Source organism: Camellia sinensis, chromosome 7 (assembly GCF_055761805.1).
Source record: "Camellia sinensis isolate YWXY chromosome 7, ASM5576180v1, whole genome shotgun sequence".
In the NCBI taxonomy this organism is placed as follows: domain Eukaryota; kingdom Viridiplantae; phylum Streptophyta; class Magnoliopsida; order Ericales; family Theaceae; genus Camellia; species Camellia sinensis.
Window position 1 is genome coordinate 29,911,253 of NC_138967.1, and position 20,239 is coordinate 29,931,491.

The window sequence follows — 20,239 nt, forward strand, 5'->3', positions numbered from 1 at the left end:
CTGCGGCACTCAAGCCGAATAGATTGATGAATCTGCCCTTGCCCTAGCTGCTTCATGAATTTGCCCTTGTGAAAGTTAATACTGCCTAAATCAGCATTTGATGGGGGCACGACTCGGTCGGCTTCAGGCTATTGAGGTTTCGATATTAAAGAGATTGCCTTGGAGGCACTGCCCTCGTAGGGAATCAATGAATGAAGGTCCTATTTAAGTGCTCAGTGAGCAACTCAGTCCAGGTCTTTGACGAAGGATAAACAAGCGCGAATGTCGAATAGACTCTTCTTTAACAGCAAAGGGGAAGCGAGGACGCTAGCTGAGCTTGGAGGACACATGAATCGAAGTGGCGAACCTTCGCGCTCGGGAGGTAGGATTTCGAGGGATTGGGAGAGACGTCAATCTCCTCATCGTCGAAGTAGGTCGCCCAGGAGGGACAAGGAGCCACAGGGCAAATCCCCGCAACCCCGTTCTGGAAGGGAGCCCGGTGAGATCCCACGCCCATTGAGTTTTGCAGTCTTCGTGGGGAATAAGCCCATGACAAATGTGAACTCGATCATTTGAGATTCAAGTGTGGCAGTCGAATTTGCTTGACAGGTTTTTCCTCCCAAGGTCCAGTAGTCGATGGTAGGTCGATAGGACTTCGAAGTGTTTCGTGAAGGCATTCACGGTATGGTGAAGGGCCTCTATACCACCTACGAAATCGGCATGCATCCCCGTGCTTACCGCCGAAAAATAGAGAAGAGGGATGAACGCCTCCGAAGTTTGGAGGCTCGCGCGGAAGCGGCTGAACATGAGCTAAGGAAGGTCAAGGCCGTTCAGGCACAACCCGTCAGACAGGCTAACCCAATCTTGGAAGAAAGGGTCACCCAGCGGCTTATCAGTACCGCACTCGCCAATCGTGATATGGCAAGCATGTTCGCGATGGAATCCGCTAAGGGGAGGGCCTATGAAAAAGGCTTCCACGATGGTTGGAAAGTAGGGATACAAAAGACCAAGGAAAAGCTCGCCGAAGAAGTTTGTCGATGCGAAAATCGTGGATTTAAGCATGGTTAGATTAAGGCGCTTCAGGCCGACGAAGCTCTCCGAGCAGCGGGGGTCGATTCGGCATTGCCACTGTACCAACGTAACCATTTTCCGTTTTCCGCCTTTGAAGTCGAGCAGAGTGAGGATGAGGGCGACGCCGTATAAAAATATTCAATGTAACGTTCGAACGCAGATCGCGTTCATAACTATGTAATTATTGCCTGATTGAATAAAACGTTCTATCTTAAATGTTTCATTGTAATTTTCATTCGGCACACACGTGTTTGCATGCGTTTCATTGTATAAACATTGACCGGCTCGAATCGACTAGGCGTTTTAATTCCGAACGGTTATATGCCGGCTTGTCATGAGCATTCTTCACTAAATATATTTTTGGCGTGTCACGCAAGGTCAATTGCACCGATGAGGTTCCGGATTCGGAGGCTTAACCAACCCAAAGGTGTCTTGCACCAGGGGCTCCGAATCCGAAGACAGTCAGCCCATCTATAATTGATGTTTATATAATTAGGCCATTTTAGCTAAAGATTAATACATGGAGTGGTTGTGGCCAATACCGCTCGGCGTCCGTCTTTTGGAGTTCAATGTTAATGAAATCGCCTCAGGGCCACTGCAAGGATTTTAGAAATAAATCACCTCGGACTTTTCGCTCCAGTGACTTCGCTTACTGTGTTCAGACTCGATTTAAAATGATTTTGTTGCGTGGGGTTAGATAAGTCTGAATGTCGAATGAAGTTTTTCTTCAGCAGCAGAGAAGAAGCTCGGACTCTGGCTGAGCTTGACATTGCAATGAATCGTAACAGAGAACCCCCTCGCGCGGGAGGTAGGACGTTCAAAAAACGGGAAAAACGTCAGCCTCTAAGTCGTCAAAGCAGATCACCTCGAAGGGAGAAACAGCAATGGCGAAGTTCTCCGCAATCGCGACCGAAAAATGAGGCCGACGTAGCGCCGCGATCGTTGAGCATTACTGTTTTCATGGGGAATTCCTTTCTTGTCTTGGATCTTGGCCTTGACGTTGTCTATGGCGTCAAGGGTCCCTGCCTCAAAGGTGATTATATCGTCGTTGTGAATCGTGGATTCAAGCGCAGTCAGATCAAAGCATTTCAAGTTGCGGGTGCTCTCTGATCAGCGAGCGTTGATTCGGGGCTGCCGCTTGTACCAACGCGACGCCGTATGAGAATAGACATTGTAATGCTTTGAACGCAGATTGTGTTTTTTGTAATTACTGTTTGATAGAATAAAATGTTTTCATTCTAAAAGTTTATCTCATTCTGAATTTTTGTATGCTGAATTAAGCATCTTATTTTGAATGCTGGAACATTTTGTTTTGTTCATGCGGTTGTACTGGTTCAACCTACATATCCCTGCTTCGATGTGTAAATGTTTTCATTCTGGAGGGCGCTCCGAATTCGGAATATTACTCGGCCCTTGAGCGTCGCTCGATGGTACTATTTGGTCAGCCGAATTTGGAGGCTTTATCGGCCTGAAGACGTCATGCACCGATGGGTCTCTGAATCCGGAGTCTTTTTGGACCCAAAGGCGCCATGCGCCGATGGGGCTCCGAATCCGGAGACTTTATTTGGCCAATCGTGAGATCCGTGAAGGGCACTCCGAATCCGGAGGCTTTATTAGCCCAAAGACGCCATACACTGATGGGGCTCTGAATCCAGAGACTTTTTTTGGCCAATCGTGACATCCACGAAGGGCGCTCCGAATCCGGAGGCTTTATCGGCCCAAAGACGTCATGCGCCGATGGGGCTCCGAATTCGGAGACTATTTGGCCAATCGTGACATCCACGAAGGGCGCTCTGAATCCGGAGGCTTTATCGGCCCAAAGACGTCACGCGCTGATGGGGCTCTGAATTCGGAGACTATTTGGCCAATCGTGACATCCACGAAGGGCGCTCCAAATTCGGAGGCTTTGTCGGCCCAAAGACGTCATGCGCCGATGGGGCTCCGAACCCGAAGACTTTATTTGGCTAATCGTGACATCCGCGAAGGGCGCTCCCAATCCAGAGGCTTTATCAGCCCAAAGACGTCATACGCCGATGGGGCTCCGAATCCGGAGACTATTTGGCCAATCGTGACATCCACGAAGGGCGATCCAAATCCGGAGGCTTTATCGGCCCAAAGACGTCATGCGCCGATGGGGCTCCGAATCCGGAGACTTTATTTGGCCAATCGTGACATCCACGAAGGGCGCTCCGAATCCGGAGGCTTTATTGGCCCAAAGACGTCATGCGCTGATGGGGCTCCGAATCCGGAGACTATTTGGCCAATCGTGACGTCCACGAAGGGCGCTCCGAATCCGGAGATTTTATCGGCCCAAAGACATCATGCGCCGATGGGGCTCCGAATCTAGAGACTTTTTTGGCCAATCGTGACATCCACGAAGGGCACTCCGAATCCGGAGGCTTTATCGGCCCAAAGACGTCATGCGTCGATGGGGCTCCGAATCCGGAGACTTTATTTGGAATTTGAACTGGATTGCATAGCGAGTGAACAAGAATCTTTGCATTACAAAAGTGGAAAGTGTACACGGTGAGCCATTCAGAACCAAAATCATTCCCTACAGGTCGGGTTTAATGATAGAATTTGCGCAAGTGCGTTAGGAGCAAGGGTGCGTGCCTAATTTTCCATCAACTGGCCTTCTATCATCCGAGAATACCTTCAGGAGCAACTTTCCCGGCGTGTAGCGGCGCAGCTGGACGCATTGAGCATACATCTTGGGAAGCTGCTGTTGGTATCGCCTAGAGCTTCCGTGGCTTTTCGTCAGGGAGTCATTCGACATCGTCGAGACTGCCTCGATTCGACACTTCAGTGGAGTTGACTTGTGTCTCCGTCGGTGTCTTTCCAGAAAGGAGATAGCATGCTTGTGCGGATTGCCGGGAACCACAGATTTGCTCAACGCCGTGTTCGGTCGGGAAGTGTAACAGCTGATGATAGGTGCTTGGTACGGCCTGAATAGTATGCAACCAAGTTCGCCCCATAATGAGGTTATACGGCGAAGAGAACTTGACGACCAAGAATTCCACATCCACTGTTTTGGAGCCCGCCCAAACAGGTAACGTGATTTTTCCCAACGGGTACTCTGGATTTGCGTTGAAGCCGAATAATGGATGAGGAGCCGGAGACAGGCCTGATTCGTTGAAGCCGAGTTTGATGAAGGTCTCGTAATACATGACCTTCGAAGTGCTCCCTTGGTCTATGAGGATGCGTTCAACGGTAAATCGGTTCACGTGTAGTTCAATGACCAATGGATCAATATGGGGGAGCATTATGCCGATAAGATCAGAATCGTCGAAGGTAATGCTCGGAGCTTCGTGGGGCTGTTTTGTTTATGTGCGTTGCTTCTGGGGGGCTGAATGAATTGCGTGTATGATACGTGGCGTTGGAAGGCTGTATATCATATGTATAACGCCAAGGGGAGGTGACTCCTGCCTAAGGACGACAGTTTTGATTATGCTCTTCCGGACGTGTTGTTGGAGCCGACCATCTTGCACCAATTCCTCAAGGTGGTCTTTCAAGGCATAGCAATTGTCCGTATCATGACCGTGATCTTTGTGATATTCACAATGCCTGTCCCGCCTTCTCATGTCAGGAGGTCCCACCATCTTGGACGGCCATTTGAAGAACGAAAGATGTTGGATTTTGGACATAATCGAGCTGATTGGCTTTAACAGCTCCGTATATTTCTTGTCAACGCGCTTTGTGCACCTGCTATCGACCTGCAATTGCTCATTTTCTTGGTGTAAGCATTGATCGCTGGATCGGCGAGAATCCTGTCTCTTGTCTCGTTTAGCCCGCTATCATGGTTTAGGGCTTTGAGGTGGTGCAAAACTTATCGGCTGAGCGATTTCGAGAGGGGCCGTTTTGTTGGCCACGTGTCCGGCTTTAACCCGCAAGGCGTCATCTTCCACTTTGCAGTATTCCTCTACTTTCTTCATCAACCCCCAAACTGTTTTAGGGGGTATTCTAGTCAAGGAACTGCGGGAGGCACTATCTGGGTGTAATCCCATTTTGAAGGCGGTGATGGCCATGGAGTCGTTGCAAGCGTCATGAACAAGATTAAATCATTCCCAATATCGTGCCGAATATGCTCTTAGTGTTTCTCTTGGTAGGATTTGCATTGCTCAGAAAGAGTCGGCTTGCTTCGGCTGGACTTCGTTGGTGATGAATCTGGCCCTAAAGGATTTCTGTAGTTGATGGAACGTTTTGATCGAAGCCGACTCCAGTTTATAATACCACTTGACCGCCAATGGTCCCAAACTACTAGGAAATATTCGGCATATGAGGGCCTCGTCGTCTGCATGCAATGTCATGGCTTGCTTGCCGTGGCGGATGTGGTCGGTGGGGTCTGATTTACCGTCGTACAAGGTGAACGACGGTAGCGCAGCCTTTGCAATCCGTCGTACGAAGGGATCGTGTTGGTCTTCATCCGAACTGTTCTTTCTTCTCTTGTGCATTGTACGGGGACTTTCTTTGGAAGAATTGGTGGTTTCATGTCGTCCCTTCTTCCCGGGCTCTGGGGATAATGAGTCGGAGTCGCTATTAGTGTCTTGTCATGCTCGAGGTTGTCGACCACCTGCCTTCGGAGATCGTTCCAGATTTAGGCGTGCATCTTGCTTGGACTTCACCATTTCCAAGGCCAAATCTTCACAAAGACGTTCGTTTTCAGCGATCATGTTCTCCAACCTCTGTTCATTTTGCTTTGCTTGTTCCATGATCGCCTGCATTGTCTCGTGCTCCGAAGTCAAGGGTGAGGCGATAGTCTCTGTTCCAAGCAAATTTGTTAGAGTGGTTTGGTCTTGCGGTATAGGGTCGACAGTGACTGTCGGAGGATCTTCTGTCGCGCTCGCCATGGATGTGCTTGAGTATTCCCACAGACGGCGCTAATTGTGGAGATGTGGTTTGGAAATACTCTTCTGATCTTGGGGAACGCTCGAGATCCTCTGATAATCACCTGAAAATGAATAAACACTCCGGTCGGGGGTGCCAGAATTAGCACTCCGACGGACAAGTCAGTCCCTACACTCAAGAATGCTTGTATTCTAAGTTAAGGACAATAATTCTCACTTACCTTTCTTAATCTGTTGTTCCTTTAGTTATACTTGTTTCCTGGACCTCGTAGCCAGGCCCACGTGTCACTCATTATTCTCTTATTTACTCGGCTCCATAGTTCAGTATCTATTCGGCCTATCTATTATATTCGGCATCCTTATCGTGTAGGGTCGAGCCGTGTAATATCTGTCTTCTATAGTACGCTTCTGATTATTCCAATTATCCGGCTCCCACAGTGTACTTTTTTCAAATGTGACAACGTGATAGGTATGATGTGACACTTCAAAAAGAATAAAAATTTCTTAGTATACTTTTCTCAAACGTGACAACACAAAGGGTATAATGTGATACTCTAAAAAAAAATTATAAACTCCTTAGTGAGTTTTTCCCAAACGTGACATGTGACACTCCAACGTGGCGGATATGATGTGACACTCTAAAAAAATTAAAAACTCTTTAATTTAGTTTTCTCAAATGTGACTCTCTAACGTGGCAGGTATGATGTGACACTAAAAACACTTTACTGTTCTTTTTTCAAATGTGACACTCTAATGCCACCAAAAGTGACACTGGGCCTCGGGCGAGCCAAGCTTTGAGTGGACCTTGAGCTACCCACGGGCCAAAAAATTAGGCCTAGGCCCAGAGGGTATTCGAGGCCTTGGGTGCGCCAACGAGTCAGGCCTCGGGTCGGGTTGGGTCGATGGGTTTAAGCCTAGGCTCAGGCTTGGGCTGGGCTTGGGCAGAGCTTGAACATTTTTTTCCATTCCTTTCATCAAAAATTTATTTTTTTCCACCAAAAATGACAATGGGCCTCAGAACGGGCCCGGCCTCGGGCCGAGCTTTGAGTGGATTATGAGCGAGTCGGCCTAAGCGGGCTGGGCCGGGTTTCAAAATGATGGCCCCGGTCCAGGGTCGTGGGCTAGGCTTGAACACGGGCGTAATCGGGCCAGGCCTACCCCAAGCCGCAGGCCATTTTTACACTCCTACTTAGCACCACATGATCTATAAAATGTTTTTTATCTTTTAATTATTTTTTTACTTTTACAATTGTAAAATTTTGAAGTTGAAACCATCATATAATTTAATTTACACTTAGTGATATCCTTATGCAATACAACCTCTATTATTATATCACCACTCAAACGCCTCTTTTAAACTTTTATAGCCTCTGAAATCAAATTAAACACAAAAGGGCACTTGGTTATTAAATTTAGGTGTGAGCATGGTCCAGATTGGTTCGAATTGGAGTAAAACCAGGACCAATTCGATATCTACGGTTCCTAAAAAATTGAAACCAATACAATTCGTTTAAATCATGGAACCAATCCGAACCAATCTATTTAAACACGGATTGGATCGATTTAGGACCACGGATTCACATAATTAAATAACAAAATATATATATATATATAGAACATTTTAATTTCATAAAAACATAAACATGGCATCATATTAGTTCCACAATAACAACATATCTTTCCATAATAGCAACATACTATTCTAGAATTTAAACAACCATAAGAAAACTAGTTCCACAATAAGTATTTAGATCATTACAAATTAAAACTAAAAACCAACAGACAAAAGCAATAAAAGAAGAAACTAACTAAGCGGATTTAGGTTTGGGTTTAGGTTTTATATGGAATAAGAGAAGATACTATGTAGGAGGATGTATAATATAAATATAGGCTATTTGCATACGGTCCGGATCGATTCCAATCCGAAACTGTGGGGTTCAATCTGGAACTGATCCGTGGACTACGGATTTTTAGTTTTTCAATTCGAAACCGAACTACAGATTCAAAAAATTTAATCCAAACCTACAGGATTGGACTGGACCGGATCAGATTACGGATTCCACGGATTCCTTACTCAGCCCTAATTAGAGTTACCCTTAAGTAGGAAATTCTATTTTCATACATCAATTTTTTTTTTTTTTTGTGAACATCATTTGTCAAGTCACATACTTAATAAATTTGAAATATTATATTTTACTCAGTACACAACCTATCATACCAAAAGTACCTTAATCTTCTTTATCTGTCAAACTTTATCCTAACCCTAACCTTAACCACCACTTGCCTCCACTCGGACCATCGTCGCCACTACGAACCACCGTGAACCCCATGTTACCACCGCAAGCCCCCTTTCGTGAACCCCCCCACCATTGTGAACCACCTCCATCCTGAAATCTCCTCCATTATAGCCCCTTAAAACCACCATTGTCAAGAACCCCTTATTTACAAACCAACCTCCGTCACAAACTGTCGTCATAAACCTCTCATTCACGAACCACCTTCCATCGCAAACCCTTCTTGAAATCCACCACCAATTCCTCTTCCTCTCGATATGGTTCCCTTCTCTCTATATCTTTGATTGTACTTGTCATTGGCGAACATGGTAGAAAAGAGATTGTGTAACGCCCCGAAATAAATGACAATAACCCATATAATACATTAGTTAAACAACAATACATGATGAAATAATTATCTTCCATTAATCCAAATTACTTGTACAAAAAGGTAACGTATGCAGGTATACATTCACAAGTCTAACCCTAAATCTATAACATATGTTACATGATAAGGAAATTGAATGAAAGTTGAGCAAATAAGAAATGCCCTAAAGGCTTACAGTTTTCCAAAACAGTTCTTGGTTACAACAAAATGAATTTAAATCCAATACAGTTAAAGCCTTGAGCTTGCACAAAATAAATACAACAAAACAACCAAAATAAAGCTCCTGCTTCCAAGTCCTCCCAAGCTATTGCCTTGATGGAGGCATATCATCAGTACCTGATTATTTTCCTACATAGGGTGAGCCAAAACCCAGTAGAAATAATCCAACACAGTATATGAATATTAACAAAGATATAAAGTGATATGCATATGTAATGCTCGTGCCAAAATATTTATATATCACTTTCCCAAAACCATGCAATGCTAGTATTTTCACAATTCATAAATCACTTTTCTTACAATAGAAAACAGGGCAGTGAATCACGCTTAGGGAATCTCAAAACAATTCCAACCTTTTATGGAAATTTCGTCCGCGGGAAACCGTAAACCGAAAACCGGCACCCATGTAAACATACACTCTATAAGCACTACTATTGCCATTTCACGGAAGTTTTGTTCACGGGATTGACACCCATATATACGAGCGGTTTTTAGGATTTTCACCATGGAAACTCAGGCCAACTTCTTTAACGAGACAACACATACTTCCCAGATTCACTCATTTTCTCAAAACGATAAACATTTCCAATGTATAAATATGAAATAATGCTCAATGCAAATGGATGAGACAACAGTTCCAATTCTCCTAATTCTTATGTGATTTCTACAACAATCATAGCTATCCTCCACCGATAATACAAAACATATATTTCTAAACAGATAAACAATTTTCAATAAAGATAAACTTTCCAAATTTCAAGATGTGAGTGATAATTCATATCCAACTCGACCATCCTCATCAATATCAACCCAATTGCACATTTCCAACATCAATTTCATTTATCTTTTCAAAATCAACATTTGATACATTTAGGGTAAAATTTCTTTATAAACCAATTTCAAATGTAAAAATCCACTAATTCATCATAACTCAACAATAAATACATTCTCTTAATCATTTCCAACAAAGAATTTAAAAACTCCTCTTTTGAAATCAAGCCAAACCCCAGGTTTGTCAAAAATTCCTTCAAATCACAATGTTGTTTTATAAAGGCAAATATCTAAGTTAAAATCATAAGAGAGTGTGGAGAATGAATCCCTACCTCAAGCTTAGAAGATAAGAGAAAAAGTGAAGGAACTTCAACAACACATAAACCCAACTTTGTTCGGATCAAAAGGAAGCCCACGGCGTGCTCTACCTTTTTAACAAAGGTTTTTAACAAAGGACACGAGTAAAGAACTCGATGGATCTAGGTGTATTTGTAGAAAAATAATTGAGTTTTAGAGAGAGAGGGTGTATATCTAGGGTTTTTAGAATGCTTAGAGATATATATATATATATATATGAAAAAGTGACCTAAAAAGTGACTTTTACAGACTGATATAAGCGTAGACTGTTTGAGCGCAAGAAGTGTCACTCGGGCGACCAAACACAATAAGTGTGACCGCTCGAGCACACAAAGTGACCGTTAGAGCGAAGAATACAAACTCCCAGAAGTTTTACAAACAGAGAACCATCGCTCGAGCTCAAGAATGACCGCTTGAGCCAACACCTCTCGAGCTCAAGAACAACCGCTTGAGCGAAGAATGCCAACTCCCAGTAGTTTTGCAGGCCAGCAAAAGTACTGAGAGTTCTCAAAGACCGCTTGAGCGCAAGAAGTGTCACTGAAGCGAAGAAGCAAAATTCTGGACATGAACCATTTTGAAAAACTAACTCCCGACTTCTTCCAAACACAACCAAGACACTCTAATAGCCAAACTAAATGAGGAATAAAAAGAAATAAGACATGAAAAATCGTATAAGACAATAAAACTTAGATCCAGAATATCAAACGGGTCGGGTCTAAACTAAAATCACTATGGATTAAGATTGTTGTGGATGGTGGAGGGGCTGTAGCAGTTGGTGAAGATATAGGAGGGGATGATAACAGAAGGCGAGTGTGTGAGAATGGTTAGGGTGGTCGTGGAAGAAGGTCGACAATGGCAATGATGACGGCGGCCAGAGGTTAAGGGATTAGGATTTTGGAAGAGAAAATTGATGAAGAGTTAACATTGAATCAGTCTAGATTACAGCCTAGTGAGCTACAACTAGTGCAACTGTAGGCGTAGTGTAGTGAGATCAAGATTGTGGCATAACAAATAGAGCAAGTGCAGTCTCACTTCAAGAAAGCTGAACAAATGCAGACTTAGATGAAGGTGCATTCCAAGTCATGTAGCTAAGCAAAGTTAGCAAACCATTGCAGTCTTCTGTACAGTTACTTTGTTAAATAATTAGTTAGACTGTTAGATGATTGCTTAGTTTGTTAGAATAGAGAAGACTTAGTTATTAATGTATATCTAAGTAAGACAATGTAATTGCTTACAAAATAAATCAATTGAATTCATTTTTTCTTCAAAACGGTATTTTGGTAGTTCTATTTTACAACAAAATTGTAATGAAAGAAAAATTCATTAAGTGTCTGCAAAAAGAAGAAATATTGTGTGGAAATAGAAGTTTCCCACCAATGTAGACTCTAGGGTTAGGGTCTTACACTCACATACACACATATATCCAGTAACTAAAGCCTGGAATTTAGGGGGAGGGAAAGAGGGAGTCGGATAAGGTTTCTTAGAGAGGAAGTGGTCGGTGGCTAGGATGTGTTGGTGAATTGTACGGCTTTTACGACAAGCTTTCTTTCCTTGTCTTGTTTCTTTATTTTTCAAGAAATAATGCATGTATATAAGCTTTGAAATCATTATCGAATGTGTGTATAAATCTGTCCATATTTGTTTTGCTACTATTTTGATGGTCAATTGGCCTTGTTTTTTATTTATTGAAAATCAACTATGGTGTTTTGTTTATGCCTAGGGGCGTGCTATGATAGTTGTTTGATAGGTGATTTGAGTGAGTGGGTAACAACAGGTAGTTAGGAAAATTTGTTTTGTACACCTTTCTTTTTTGTGAACCTGTTGCTGAAAAAACCCTGGTGGTTTATATTAAGCTCTTTCCTATTTTTACTTGGTGTTTCAAAATGGAATTTTAAAGGATGCAAATGGATAAGTATACTCTATATAGAATTTTGTGATTTAAACACTTTGAAGATTTTCCCATAGGATGACCTTTCATGTTTCTACAACAATTATGCAAAATTTCATAAATTTGGGTTTTCTATTCTTCTTAACAAATTTTTAACTGAGCAGCTATCTAAACCAATTTTGGCTTTTTGCATATATATATATATATATATATATATATATTTATATATATATTTTTTTTATTGCCTTCGACTATTTAAATATGTAACTAGTGGTCATTATATTGGTTGAAAGAATAGTTAATACTTAATATCCTTAATAATACTTGTACTTCAATTAGTTCAAACCATTTTTAAATTGCTGCCTTTTCTTTATTTATTTATTATTATTTTTTTTTTTTGGGGGGGGGGGGGGTTGGTTATGCTCATATTCTTGGGACGAAGTGAACCAAGAATAACTATGGCCTATTAGGATAGTTTCTTTTGTTTCTTTCAGGGAAAAGATTCACTGTGGCCAATGGCCATCAATAAATTGGATATTATTAATATAAGAAAAGTTCCACGTATATTTATAATAAGATTATTCACCCTCAATCAGTGCCGAATCAAAATTTAAAATAATCTGATTTTTTGTCTCAGAATGATGTATATTTTTTCTGAGGATAAAAGATATTGAAGTAATGGATTTGACAAAGCTTGGCCAAACCAGCAACTACCTTCATTATTAGTGTGATCATTTCCATTACATTAGTTGAGCAACAAAGGCAATTTGTTTATATCACAAAATCCCAATGACAAAAGATTTTCATTTTGAAATGCTGATTAGATGATGTCAGAGCATCTAATGACAAATCTACAAACTGACATTTCATATAAGCATTTATATTCACTTCTCAATTATTCTTTATATCCATTTTATTAAAATGTACTAGCTAACTTACGTAGGGTAACTCCCCATTCTTCTGTTTCTTACTCCACCTCTTTCATGTTGATGTTTGTTACATTCTTAAATATTTGTAACAATTGTCCCTAAAAATTCTAAAACTAATACTTTTGTTGATTTTTGTAGGTGAAATTTTGGGATAAGTTTTGAAGATCACAGTTACCTCACAAGGGCGTCATTCCTGAAGATTTTGAAGGTATTTTATTGAGTTTGATGAAACAGGCTGGGAGTTCTATTTGTGTGGAACACTTTGTTTTGTTGTGTTCGAAACTTTGAGTGGTGTTTTGATTATGATTGTAATGTGAAACAAGTTCAAACCATTGGTTTTGTTGAAATATATGATATTTTGCATCTTTTATTTATTTATTTATTGTCTTGGGCTATTTAATTTTAGATATGTGAAACTTGTGGTCAATCGCTTGCTTAAAAGTATTGTCAAAAGTTAATAGTAAGTTCCGTACATTGTCCAGATAATCCAGTTGCCATATAGTCGGCAGTCTTTCTTGTATAACTCTTAGGTCTAGTTCATTTGATATTGTTTTGTAACAAGCACCAACACTGAAGAAAGTAGAGAGAGAGAGAGGGAGAGAGAGAGAGAGAGAGAAACTCCAAAGAATATTATTCATTATGTTGAATCTAATTACATCACTCAACCAGTTCACTTTATATACACATATGTATTGTTACGCTCTAACTAAGTTTGTTATAGAGTTTGTTATTAGAAGTTACAAGAATTTGTTACGAGCAAATGATCTCATATAACTAGACTACAGGCTTGTAATGTTCCCTTAGCATCAATACCAATATCGGACCTGCATAGCAGCTTTAGTAGGTCTTATTGCATTAGTTAGCTGAAAATTTAAAAATTTTTTAGATGTTGATTTGTGATTTATGTATCAATTTTAAGCAGTGTATAACAATCTCAATCAAACAATCAAGACAAATCGACACAACGATTTTACGTGAAAAAATCACAATTAGGCACCTCCAATTGTGATAAAAAAAAACCACGGGCAAAAGTCTGTAGACGTTCCCGAACGTCCGGGGAGGAAATCTCCCGTTCTGTTCGTTTGGACTCACTACAGTTCAGGACTCAATGTCACGGTCCTGTATCTAATCTCGCAGAGTGCAATGCAAGACCGATGAAATCATCAAAGAGTCCAAATCCGGCAAATCGTTTTTGAAAACAGATTTTTTTGAAAGAATTGTCAAACATGGACTGCTTTGCCAGATACAGAGTCGCCACCTAAATATTTATTTTGGAGGAATTTAGGAAACCCTGACTCATTGCCTAAGGCCACGTATCCGTCATTACCAAAGTTGCCTCGGCTCGGAAACTTGGGTACGATTGGGGAAGGTCACTTCGTGAGCACCCCCGCTCGCCCGATCAAAGATCGGCCTCTACTAACCATGATATCTAGTTTTCAAAACATTATGCATTCTTATTCTGGTTATTAGCCTAGATTTACTATTTGATGCACACAGCATACAAGTATAGATTGGATCGCCTGAATTGGAACAAAACATCTCATGTTTGTTTATTTGAAAATGGTTTGATGGTGCTACTCGTAAGTAGGCCAAGACGTGGATTTGCCACCCTCGGGTGGGCTTAGAAAAAATGATTTTGCTACTCTCAAGTGGGCTTAAAACTCGCATTTAATGAATTGTTCCAATCCAAATAACCCAACCTTCACCCACAGGCATTCAGGCAGTTATATCACATAAGCAATTAGTCTCATGGTAAGCATGCTATCATGGCAATCACTCACACACACATGCAAGGATGCTAAAGCATAAACACTTACCGAGTACTCCAAGCCAAAACAGAAGCTATGTTAGAAATTCATGCATGATCCTAACTATACAGAAATGCCTAATGTAATACATGCAAAAATGCAACTACAATAGGTTCGGCTATTCTAAACATGGCATATGATGATGCTACAGCTAACACGTATTCAATTTGGAATTGAAATACAAATGCAGTTAGTATGATGCGCCGAGCCCGGTGCATGCAATACAGATGAATGAATGCAAACATGCGAACATAAGTATGCTAATTGAAACATGCCCTAATCTAACCATCATAAGCTGGTAAATAAAAGGGAAAAAGAAGTGGGGTTGGAAGACATACATCACACACACGCACACTTATTACAACATTGCCCTCGCTCAAAGGGTCCGAAAGAATAATACCGTCCGAATAAATAATTAAATATTAAACCCTAATTAATTAACAAATTAACTCGGAAAGCGGATAAACTAGCATGCAAGCTTATGGACCGCCTCAATTCTGGTTCGAATGATGAAAGATGCATGCTTGAGTTGCCTGGTGTGGAAATCCATCGCGATGCCCCGATTCGCCTTTGTTTGTAATTAATCCCGGAATGCTATGCAAGGCTCTGGAAGGCTGTTGATTTCTGATTTGTTGTAACAGAGTGCAAGAAAGGGGCACAACAAAGTATTTTCACATATGTATGCATGACTACTCTTTAGGGAGTGTAGTCCTCGATCCTCGTGCCACCAATCATGCATCTCGATGCTTGATGGCCGAGGAGTCTAATTGCACGACTCGATATGAAATGAATGCACATGAAAACGCAACAAGACCTAAACTCCATCATAGGTAATCCGGAGTGTCGGCGACCGGGAATTGAAACACGTTTCGTCACTCAGAGTACGAAATGTCTCTCGTTTCCCGTGGTTGGGCTAACTCCTATCCCAAACACAATGCAAATGAGATGGCATACACAATGCGACTAACATACAACCTAGCATACGCAATGCTATGAAATGGCATACACAATGCTCTAACATGCGACCTAGCATACGCAATGCTACGGACTGAAATGACATACACAATGCACGATGGACTTACACCAACATGAGTGGACCTCAGCCACACTCACATCAGTGGCCATGTGATGAAAATGAGAGAATCGAAATGCATGCACACATGCACGAATGCCAAGGACCGAACCTGAGGCATGAAATACCACTCTACCAAAGCATGGCAGGGGATGAAAGATGGCATACAAACATGCAATTTACAGCTCTGAAATATAATGCTCAACAGTCCCGAATCATGTAAACATGGCACACAATACAAGCTAGGGGGTCTGGATACCGAAACTAGTGAAGTGCGTTACACTAGAGGTACCCAAAGGAATGCACCAAAGGCAAAACCAACCCCAAATAGACCCTAGGCAGGTCTGAAACAGTGGAAAATTGGCCTAAAATGATGGCTCAACAAGCATGAAAATGAAGCTCATTCAATGGTCGGTAAACAAGGCATTCAAGCCCGACTCTCAAGCACACTTAAAGAGATGAAAACATGGCAATATGGCATTCATATAGGCTCTGAAATGTGATGTAAAATGGCCTCAAAACATGAACACACCTCAATATATTCATGGAATGGACCTCAAAACTCAAAGTTAAGCATGGACCTTGAACTACAAGCATGCAAAACTAACATCATTCAACCACAAGACTGAAAAATAGAGCTAAGGCAGTCCAAAATAAGCACATTATCAGTTTAAGGCATGGCCCAAATACGCTAGAATCAATGGCCTATAAAGCATGCAAAGAAAGCTAGTGAACCATGAGTTGTTCTACAACTATATGAAACATATGAGGGCTCACCCAACCAGCCAAAAATAAAAGTATTTCATGCCAAAATATGCCCAAATAACCACTAAAACTCAGTCAACACATGCAAGAATGATGAGCCCCTTTGGAAAGCCATGCAAGGGGTTGTTCTTCACATACATGATAGACAAACAAAAGGGAAAAACCACATCTAGAAGTGAGTTATGACAGCCCTAAAACCCACCAAAAAGAGCCTGAAATTGGTCTAGGAAGCATGTAATGAAAGGTCCCATTGAAAGGCCTTGAATGGGATTGTTCTACACATGCATCAAAGACATAAAATATGGCCAAAGGGGCTCCGGACAGAGTCAAGGAAGACCTTAAAACTCACAAAATAGGGCCTAAAATGTGACTTCACAACATGCAAGATGGAGCCCCTTTGGAAGGCCAACAATGCTAGTAAAGAGAACAAGGGGTGAGAGGGTCGCCCCTCTCCGATTTTGAAGCTCAAAAATACATCTAAGCCACTGAAAATTCAATGAATTTCAGTGGCTAAAAGGCTAAACCAAGGCCAATGCAAATGCTCAAATGCAAGGCTCAAAACATAAGGAAATGAAGCATGGAAGGGGGAAGATGACCCCAAACAGAAAAGTATCCTAAACAAACATGTTTAGAAGATCAAAACAAGACTTTTTCTAGTTTATTTCGAAGTCTAAAAATGCTTGCAAATAAGGGTAAACTATGGAGCAAAATAATACAAAAATAGGGGAAATAGAGGCTTACCCTTGTAGAGCCGTCCCTCAGCAACTTCTGGACCAAGAATGTGACTCCTCAAGCTCTGCAAATGACCTCCAAGATGCTTGAATGGATGGTGGAGGTGGTGGGCTATGAGGTGTAGTGCAAATGGTGCAAGAATATTAGGGTTTGGAGCTTGGAATGGAGAGTTATGGAGAAGGGTGTATATATGCCTTAACCAAATGATTCAACCCTTGCAATGGAAGCTCAGCCCCTCCTTTATAGAGGAGAGGCTCTAAAGCTTCTTAAGGAAGCTAAAAACCAAGCTTAAACATCCTCCATACACGTGTATGGAGGATGCATTCTGAGGCTTCCAGCTGGAACAGTTGGCTTCAACTCAAAGAGACCAAAAAGCAAGAAGCAGGCCGACCAGTTAAGGTGGTCGGCCGGCCACTCCCCCTGGTCGGCCGACCAGGGGTCAAAAAGGTCAAGGAGAAATGCTGGCCGGCCACCCCAGAAAGGTGGCCTCCCAGATGAGTGCAACACAACTGCATAGTGAAAAACTAGAAAATGTGACCCAAGAGAGAGAAAAACCATCTTTTTAGCAAGGTTCAAAAGGGTCAAGAAGAATTACTGGTCGGCCTACCCATATTGGTGGCCTCCCAAATGAGCACAACACAATGGTGGTATGAAAAACCAGAAATTATGGCTCAAAAGTGAGAAAAACCAGCTTTTTGTCAGAAAAACTGGCTTTAGGAGAGAGAAAAAGAGAAAACTGGTTTCCAAGGGGAAAAGGTGGCCTCCCACCATACTACCACCTCCCTAACAATGAAAATAGGGTCCCTACCAAAAATAGACCAAGATGGATGCAAAACGAGGGTTCGAGGGCCAAAACGTGCAGTCCGAGGCCCCGAAAATAGGCTGCTAGGCACCAGAAGTGGCGTATGACCACGAAGGTGGTCTCCCGGGCCACAGTGTTCCTTTAAAGGGAGGAAATAAGGTGTGTGCCAAAAACCTGAGCAAACGGAAGTAATTAAGCGGTCCCGAACCGAGGCACACGGTCTACGGCTCCGAAAATCGAAAACTGGCCTCCAAACGGGAAAAATGGCCTACAACCACGAAACGTAGCCTATGGCTGCTAAGAGATAGTCTACGAGACCTCTCCCTTCCTTCGAGAAGAGAAACAGAAAAAACAGGACCTGGTTCGCAAACCGAGGCAAAGCATAAAAGAGTCCCAAAGTCCGGAGGCAAGGCTCGCAGCCGAGACTCTGAAACCTCAGAACGAGCACAATATGCATCATCACCGAGCGCTTAATCGGTGACGTTTGAGTCTTAAGGTCGGTCAAAAATGGGGTGTCTACAAAGTCACAAAACAATCCACTAAAAAGACATAAAGGAATTACACAGGTATACTCTCAATAACCTAGCGAATTCACGCCCGAATTGAACCAACCCATATGTGCCTCTTCCAACCACGTCTTCACCTCGGAATTGTCTTGACGATGAGCCACTCTAGAATTCACCAAAGCTTCAGGCTCGAATTCTTCAAAATCCATCAAAGAACAACTCTATCTTTTGTGTAGAACAAACAAATAATCCTTTGATGTATACTCTTCAAACCATGAGTTGAATACTCAATTAAAACACCAAAAAAAACTAGCAAAATATCCCCAGATATAAACCCTAGAACCCAAGAAGAAGATCTGGAGAAGTAATTCTAGATTTGAAGCAACTTGCGAATTTATAGAATCTGAAATCGCGAGATCCGCTCGAGCGTGAGAATTAACACTCGAGCGGGGACTCTATATGACATGTTCCGCACTAGGGTGTACGCTCGAGCGGGGATTTCGACGCTCGAGCATGAAAACACGGATCACAGTATTTTTGTAGACGCACCAAACTTCTGAAACTCACCATTCTCTGCTCGAGCGGGGAAATGTCCGCTCGAGCGAACAGGCAACTTTGAATGCATTTTTGCATTTTGCTTCGGGGGCGCTGCCCCTTGACCCCGCTTAGGCGCTGCCCCGGACCCCCCAAAGGGCGCTGCCCCCTGGACCCCCGCGAGCTGACCGGGCAACTCGATCCCCGTCATAATCATTGAAGTGGTAATCTTGAAAGAATTAACATCACAAAGCTTCTCTGCAAGGTACAATTCGGGTTGGATTCGCATCTACAAACTCATAGCCTCACTGAAATAAAAAGTGCAAAAATAAGTACAACTGAAAGGAGTTTTGTCAAACGGGATTACCAAGAATAAAAACCTAACATTAGCAACTCTATTTGCACCTGTAGGGGACCTCAATACCTTAGATTTGCTGGCATCTATTGGATCATGACTTATACCAGAGGTAGCTGTAGGATCACACTTATCAGCCCTCCTTAAGCTGAAAGGTGGAGACCAACTAAAAGCTTGGACTGTAGAAAAAGAAATCTGGAAACAAGAAGGGATTTGGTAAAGATGTCAGCCACTTGGTCGAAAGAAGCCAAATGACAAATAAGAAGTTGCTTAGCCGAGACTTTTTCAACCACAAAGTGATAATCAATTTTGATATGCTTGGTACGAGAGTGAAACACAGGGTTGGCAGCAAGAGAAAGAGTAGACAAATGATCACACCAAGGGACAGGAATTGAAGAAGGAACAATATGCATATCTTTAAGGAGCATTTGAAGACAAGCAACTTCAGCACTAGCTTGGGCCATAACCCTGTATTCAGTTTCATTAGAAAACCGAGCAACAGTAGGTTGCTTTTCAGCAGCCCATGGCACCAAGTTGGGACAAGATGCAAAAACCCAAGGTAGAACGTCTGTCACAAAGACTACCAGCCCAGTCAGCATTGGAGAAAACATAGAGATCAAATGCACCAGATGAAAAGGTCAAACCATATTGTAAAGAACCTTTAACAAACCGTAAAAGCCTCTTAACCATAGCAAAGTGAGCTTGAGTAAAACTGTGCATATATTGACAGGTTTGGTTGATGGCGAAAGCCAAATCAGGACATGTAATAGTCAAGTATTGAAGGCGGCCAACAAGACTTCTATAGAGAGTAGGATTCGAGAAAGGGGCAGAAGAAGAAGAAAATGGAGAAGCTTTAGCAGAAAGAGGAGAAGAAGGGAGCTTGCAATCAGTCATGGTAGCTCGCTTGAGAAAAGTAGAGGCATATTGAGCTTGAGACAAAAAGTTA